The sequence below is a fragment of the Phalangium opilio genome, unplaced genomic scaffold (genome assembly GCF_054372755.1).
Source record: "Phalangium opilio isolate 3A_F unplaced genomic scaffold, DU_Popi_V2 ptg000037l_1, whole genome shotgun sequence".
NCBI lineage: Eukaryota > Metazoa > Arthropoda > Arachnida > Opiliones > Phalangiidae > Phalangium > Phalangium opilio.
Genome location: NW_028324160.1, coordinates 5,430,064 through 5,437,955, shown reverse-complemented (window position 1 = coordinate 5,437,955; position 7,892 = coordinate 5,430,064). Strand labels below are relative to the sequence as shown.

The following is a 7,892-nucleotide window of genomic DNA, read 5'->3' as shown; positions in this document are numbered from 1 at the left end:
ATTTATTCTACAGGGCCGGTAGGCCCTTGTAGATATGACTTGATACCGTTTTGTAACGCTAAAGTAATATTCACCCGCTTTTGCTAATTTCCTATGGAGATTAACATGGGTTTTTCGTGATTTTTCCCCACCGATAACTTTAAAACTACAGCAAAGATACTTTTCGGAATTATCTTAAATTAACAATTAAGTATTCAGGGTGTGCTATCAGCCAGTTTGATCAAAACAATTAAGTCTAAGTATGTTAATTTTACTTAACTACAGAAGTACGGCTTTGACCATCGTGATTGGACATAATAATTAGCTAGATATCTCTTGGAAAACTCAAGTGTCACTACGTATCTGTAGTGTGGTGGTTATCACGTCCGCTTCACACGCGGAAGGTCCCAGGTTCGAGCCCTGGTAGATACATGTATTGACGATCGTGATTGGACATAAGAATTAGCTAGATCTCTTGGAAAACTTAGTGCTACCACGTATCTATGGTGCAGTGGTTATCACGTCCGCTTCACACGCGGAAGGTCCCAGGTTCAAGCCCTGGTAGATACATGTTTTAACCATCGTGATTGGACATAATAATTAGTTAGATCTCTTGGAAAACTTAGACTTACCACGTGTCTGTGGTGTAGTGGTTATAATAAATATTTAACAATTATTTCACTTCACTTGGTTTAATAATGTGACATAGGTAGCATACTTAATCCCTACTTTTAAAACCCTTAAACTAAGTAATATTAGAAGTTCAATAGATTGTCAAAAAATGATGTTAAAAGCCACTGTAAATGGTGCTTAAATGCCTAATATTTCCTTAATAATTCGAAAAAATATTAGTTAATGGCGTGAATTGATCGTAGAAATGGGGTTGGGGTTAAAGTACACCCTAAATGATGTCTTTTTTGGCACTGGAAAAAACAGCATATATGGTGTTTGAATGCATCATTATATTTTAGAGTGCAAATGTATGACGGTAAAGCAAACATAATTATTCAAAATTTATTTACACTAAGACTGAAGTGACAGATATTATATAAAAACGTCTTGGTTTGGACCAAGGCCGAAAAAACAAACGATATGATTGAGGTTTATCAATTGACTGAAGTTCAGATATTGAAACTTTTTTCTAGTTATTTTTATATACTCAATCCTTGATCAATATTTAATTCAATCAACTGATTTTACTGTTAATCGATCTAGTCCCTCTAAATTATTGAAAAAATTACATATCTACGCTTTTTCAAGAACAATTAATTTCATGATAAAATGTTTTCGGAAAATGTAATTGTTCTTGAAAAAGCGTGGATATGTAATTTTTTCAATTAATTTAGAGGGACTAGATCGATTAACAGTAAAATCAGTTGATTGAATTAAATATTGATTAAGTATTGAGTGGATAAAAATAACTAGAAAATTTTTGGACGTTTTTATATAACTGCTATTGTCTTGGAAATCTGTTGAGTTTCATGAGAATAGAATGTAAGAGTAAAGGTGGAGTCTTTTGTTTATGACATTATTGGGCAAACCACAAGTTGTAACAATTTCATTTCTAAAACCTCGTTAAGTTTACTTCCAGATATATCTACCCTTGCAATGTAGTCTTTCCCGTGAAGTAACGCTACTTGGGTATTTTTTTCACAAAATATTTTACATTTTTTTAATCATATATTTTACTAAGTAATTTCTTTTATATTAACGTCTCCCTTGCGCCAAGCAGGAAAACTTACTTTTCTTTCCAAGAGCGAATAGATCTTGTCGAGTTTTGCGTTTTTGGATTGTCCATTATTTTCATGGCCCATCCCATAAAGGTCGACAAGGCGTTTAAAATTGGTTGGTCGTCTTCTACGTTACTTAATAAAGGTAAGGTCATATCTAGTTGACAATGACGCCACCATTCTGACGAGAATTCGTAAGCTATTTCAGATGTTGGATAGTGTTTAATTACCAGAACGTCCGATGAAGGTATCACTTCTGAAGAATATGTAGTTAGTTCACTGTCGTCATGTAATTTTATACATGAGGAAAGGAGTCCGGTTTTTGGTTTTGTATGTTTGAACCCGGAAAACAAAACGTCAATGGGAGATTGAGGAGTATTGTTAATATCGGATGTGCTTGTTACACTGCCCTTATTGGATGTGCTCGCTCCACTGTCCTTCTTGGATGTGTTCGCTCCACTGTCCTTCTTGGATGTGTTCGCTCCACTGTCCTTCTTGGATGTGTTCGCTCCACTGTCCTTCTTGGATGTGTTCGCTCCACTGTCCTTCTTGGATGTGTTCGCTCCACTGTCCTTCTTGGATGTATTCGCTCCACTGTCCTTCTTGGATGTGTTCGCTCCACTGTCCTTCTTGGATGTGTTCGCTCCACTGTCCTTCTTGGATGTGTTCGCTCCACTGTCCTTCTTGGATGTGTTCGCTCCACTGTCCTTCTTGGATGTGTTCGCTCCACTGTCCTTCTTGGATGTGTTCGCTCCACTGCCCTTCTTGGATGTGTTCGCTCCACTGTCCTTCTTGGATGTGTTCGCTCCACTGTCCTTCTTGGATGTGTTCGCTCCACTGTCCTTCTTGGATGTGTTCGCTCCACTGTCCTTCTTGGATGTGTTCGCTCCACTGTCCTTCTTGGATGTGTTCGCTCCACTGTCCTTCTTGAATGTGTTCGCTCCACTGTCCTTCTTGGATGTGCTCGCTGGACCGTTGTTACTAGATTTTTCCGATTTGTCCTTAATGTATAGGCCATAAGTTTTTGATACGTCCATATTGTTCACATTTAATTTTGCAAACCATTTTTTCTAGCCATGAGGTTAAAGTTTTGCGAATGTGCGTAGGTAAAGGGCCTTGGAAGAAACACCTTACCACAAGTTAAACCATTTTTCAATCGATCTTTCTTGGTTGTCGTTACATGTACCGAATTCGGAATTGTAGTGACGGAAGTGTTCATAATGCAAGCAATCATAGTGTGGTGCTGTTCACATTGCGCTTTCAGCATGTCGGTAGCGTCCAATTCAGAGAATTCACTAAGTGCCAAAGGTTTTATCATAATCGAGTATAGTTTTGTCAATCACAAATGTGTGAGGGGTAGTAGTACCTAAGTGGTAAATTATATTTAAGGTTAATAAATCTCGTTTATGTCTTCTTTCCTGACTCTCATTTTATTAATACTTAATTGTAAAATACCACTTACCGAGGTTAAAAAGAACAGAAGCGTCATAGCAGTCTTTTTGCAATTCACTGAAAAGAGCCTTTAGAAAAAGATTTTCGAGTCTGATTATTTTTAATTGCACGTGGAGAAGAGTTTTGGATATCTCTATGTAAGTTTCCGAATTTCCAGGTATAACAAAGGTAATGGTCGAATTTTCGTCCACATTAGATAAAGGGCTATATTCAACCCATTTTCCGCCAATAATATCCAGGTCAGAGGTTGTTTATGTACCTGACTACGGATGAATTAACGCCATTCAAAAGTTATTATCTTCAATTCATGAAAATATCGCTGACCTTCTCCTTTTCGTTCCCAGAGCTGAACTAACTAGGGTAGACGTTTTTCTTTTTCTTTTAACACCAATCTTCTTTCTCTTTTTCCTTATCCCGCTTCCAGTCATTTCATTCTTAATTTATACCTTCAATTCCGAAAATGTTTCCTTTCCAGCTTCAGTTCCACGTGTTTTCAACGCGCATTTCAACGGTACATCACTAGCGACGTCAGTGGCTTCTTTAGCGGCAGTGTTTAACAATTTTTTCCCAAGAAAAATTGCTCCTTTCTTGAATAATGGTGCAGTGCGTTTAAAAGCCGAGCTAATTATACTAGAAAGCCCATATCAACGTACGCTGGGATACCGCGATAAAATGGAATATTTCCGTTACCTGCTTGAATTGTATAATAATTATCATAGCCAGGATGATAATTCGAGTCAAATTGCCCTTGGTTTAAATATTACCTCTCGTAGTCTGAAGTCATGATTCTCCTTTATCAATATCCTCTTTTCAAATGAACTATATGAACTTTATCACGTTCAAATTGAACTGGAACTCTCAGTTCGCTAGTTAGAGTTATTAGTATGAAAAGAATTACCGGCTACGGTAATGTAATGAGGACGTATGAAGTCTTTATCTATAGTTTCCCCGTCTTTTCCTTGTACACTCACAATACGAAAAAGAAGCGCACTAACGTCACCTACGATGCAATTTTCCACAATGTCGGAATAAACAAATAATTAATGCATTCCAACATTTAAATCGACTGTAAAATCTCCTAATTTATAATCAGTGATACTGAAATTTTGAACCATTTCTTTTGTAAAACCAAGTGCAACCGCCATGAACCCTCATATGAAAACTGTACCGTCCTTCTTCAACGTGACTGAAAATATTCAAATATCATTGGTTCTTTATCAGCATAATGCTTCGACATAGATATAGCTTGTTCTGTTTCAGAGTTTAAAAAATGTAGCAAAGCTGTAATTGAATCATAATTTGTTATCTATAATCTAATTCACCACAAATTGATTTTTTAACAACGATATTACGGCATCGGTTTGGATATTGCTCCAAGTTCTAGAATAACTCATTTAAGCTAATCCAACTTCGTAAGGCCAGTTTAAATTAACAGTTTCTGGCAAATACGATTATCGGAGAAATAGTCCATTGATAAATCGGAAGGCAAAGTAATGTAGAAACTCATGGTTTTATTTTACCACTATTTCTTTCACCCAACTATCGAAGGACGGTGGATAACCTTTCCAAGGCTCCAGTTTTTCAATTGAACCGTCAAATTTATGACTGTTTCAATTTTTTTTCTATTTTAAATAGGCTTTTTTAAAGGTCTTTACTGACCTTTGTATCTCTTCCTCTTAGAAAATACCTAACATGGGTTCGGAATTTAAATCCTTCAACTTATATACCGGTGGGTTTCGAGGTAATCAAGAGACTACTCGAAATATTTCTTACGACCAATTTGGTAAATATCCTTTCTCGAACGTTCTCTTATTTTTGCTGATTTTAACAATATCTTCAATATCAAAACGATACGAAATAGGGGGAGTAAAATCTAAATCCCCGTATAAATTTTTCCAAATTTCTCCGGAATTCTCAGGTGTAACACCAATTGGTTTACATTTTTACAACTATGGTAACTCTTGTTATAAGCGTCAACAAGATCCTTAAGAATCTTGATATAATTACGAGTGTTGTTTTTGGTAAAATAACGAAACATACGTTCTTTTAAAGTACAATTAAAACGCTCCACAACAGAAGCTTTGGTTTCAGAATTGGTAGTAAAATACTTTATTCAAAATTGACGTAAAACTTTTTGCACAACCGAAGAGAGAAATGCTTTCCCTTTATCGGATTGGATTGCGTTTAAACTTATGACTGAACACCCAAAAAACTATTTTACCTTATTCTTAGCTAACAACCAAGAATATACAAAATATAGTAATTTTAGATCTGGTTAACTTCCGTTTATTCGAACAGTGTTTAAGAAAAAACACGTTTTAGTATACAAACCTCTGAATGAAGCCCGAAGAAATTGATTTTATATTGGCATTCAAAGTGGGGCGCAAGGTTAAATTTGGAACGGCCACAAATCAGCAGACCTAAGATACTTAAAGTCGGTTAATGAAACATTTTGCTTTCATATATGCTATTGGTTAACTAATGCAACTCTCTTCGGTCAACATGACAGTTAAGAGAAGGACAATGATCTGTTATTATTCAAGATAAAAGAAGTTGGCCGACGGTTTGGCAGTTAGACATTTCGAATCGGCACCGGACAGTTTCACTCGTTTCTTTCGTTATTGCTATCACTTTCTCGTTTGAATACTACGTGTTTGTAAGTGAAATACCGGAGTTGGAAATATGGTAATACAATATTTTTCACACGCGTTGTCCCTTTTCTTGAAGAAATACACTTATAAGAAATTACCAACAACTGGAATCTTTAAATCACCACGAATAATCGAGCACTTTTAAACCTAGCATGCAGATAGAAAATTATCTTCGAAGTTGTGAACAAATCAAATTACAACACAACTTTTAAGTATAGTGCGAGGACAGAATTAACAACTTGAATAAAACCTTTACTTACGAATAGCAATAAGACTTTCAGTACAGTTCTATTATCCATGATTTAGGCTTTTGTATATTTGTAAAACGTCTCGAAATAAATACCATACAAGTAACAGGTGACTCTGAATTTGCAAAGAAAAATTCGAAGTTAAACAGTATTTACACTGATTCATTAGAAATTTCTTATTTATAAAGTATAGAGTAGTGTCAGTACTATGAACGTAAAAGTCATACCCTTCTATCTCTGAACTCAGTGTTACCCCAATACTAGAAGCCTACAGTATCCCCTCTTACCGAATGTCAGCTTATGTGGCTTTGGTGTAAGATTATGTGAGTGTAAGAATAGAATATTTTAACAACGCCAAATATTTGTAAATACCTTCATAACGCTTTGATACATCATAAATATAATCTTTAAGAAAACTAGAAAGCGTAAAAAGTAAGTAAACCAATTGGATTGGTGTCCCAGATATTGAAACGTTTCAGATAAGAGGCATGATTATAAAACAACAATTATTTAAAAAAGGCTTATCTTCGTTTTTAACACCAAAATTTCATTTTCTCAAAATATTTTATCATATATTTTTGCATTATTTTCGAAAGGGTTCGTGTCGAAGGACTAATATTTAACAGACAAATGGGAGATCGTTTACATTTTCCGCTTGCATATCCATTGCAGTTCTTGGAAGAAATGCTAGCTGATTAGGGATATTTAAATGCAACTTGAGTTAACTTAAACGAAATAGATACTCAACCCGCCGTTTGTCTGTGCACTCTACTGAATTTCGTAATTAACATTCGCTCTAAAGTGAGTTCCTCGTAAAATGAAGTCAATGTTACTTTCATAATTGTAAGAACCATAGAGACGATAGAGAGGGAAATAGGGTATTGATCCTGCTCATGCCCTGACCTACAAGATAGAACCATATGACGGTTCTCTAACGTAACGCTCCTATAAAATAATCATTGAGATCAACCGGTAGTAAAAATATTACCGCCTTCTTTGGCAAAGTCTTAGGTTTCATGAATAATAATGGTATTGGTTTATTTTAGTCTAATGGCCCTATCTTAGCTCTAAAAACTTTTCATTCTATTTAAACATAGTTAAGCTCTTACTTTTAACACCAAAATTATATTGGAACTATTTGCATTCCTTTGCAACTTTCAAAGCATCTATATCGGAATGTAAAATATTAAATTGGCGAAAGTTTGAAAACTACTTTTAGATGCAAATCTGTTGTTTCTCCAAGTGAGAAGAGGGTACCGAGGGTAGTGTAAATGATTCACTAGAGTTTTTGCCGATCAACAAAACGGAGAGCAGTGATCAGAGAGGCACCGAATATTAGTACTTTTTAAAATGAATTAAAAATAGTTAAATTATTAAAACTAATAATTTATTTAGCCAAAACATAGAATGTTTTCCTTTAACAACATGGTGGAGTCAAAAGCCAGACCTCCGTATGTAGTATGAATAACTGGTCGTTATTTAATGTAATGAAGACAGATTTTGGTGAAAAATCGGGCTTCTAGATAAGAAGTTGTAGTTGTGGGTTTCACGTTCCTGTAGGATTTTTAGGTCGAGGAATGCACATGACACAATAACTGATTAGAGAATAGTAAGCCTCGATACCCGCGGGCAGCGCAGGGGGGATGAATTTTTTTTCCCCCATGGTTTATACCCGCGAAGGGGGGGGACGAATTTTTGCCCCCATGCCTCCATCCCCGGAGGGGGGTTGGTGTGTCTCCCCCTCACCTCCTCCACCTGAAGGGTGGAGGTTGTTCTTGAGTGTATGCTCTCTCTTTGCGCTAAGTCCCCTTTTTTTTATTCTGACTTTCACT

The 7,892-nt window shown here is 35.9% G+C and overlaps 2 non-coding genes across 2 annotated transcripts; both read left to right on the top strand.

Moving 5' to 3' along the window:
• Window positions 1-338: 338 nt before the first annotated feature.
• On the top strand, window positions 339-411 carry TRNAV-CAC (transfer RNA valine (anticodon CAC)). The gene has a single exon. It is a non-coding gene; the product is annotated as a tRNA-Val (tRNA).
• A 65-nt stretch (window positions 412-476) lies between these two features.
• Window positions 477-549, top strand: TRNAV-CAC (transfer RNA valine (anticodon CAC)). Its single transcript has one exon. It is a non-coding gene; the product is annotated as a tRNA-Val (tRNA).
• The last annotated feature ends 7,343 nt before the right edge of the window (window positions 550-7,892 follow it).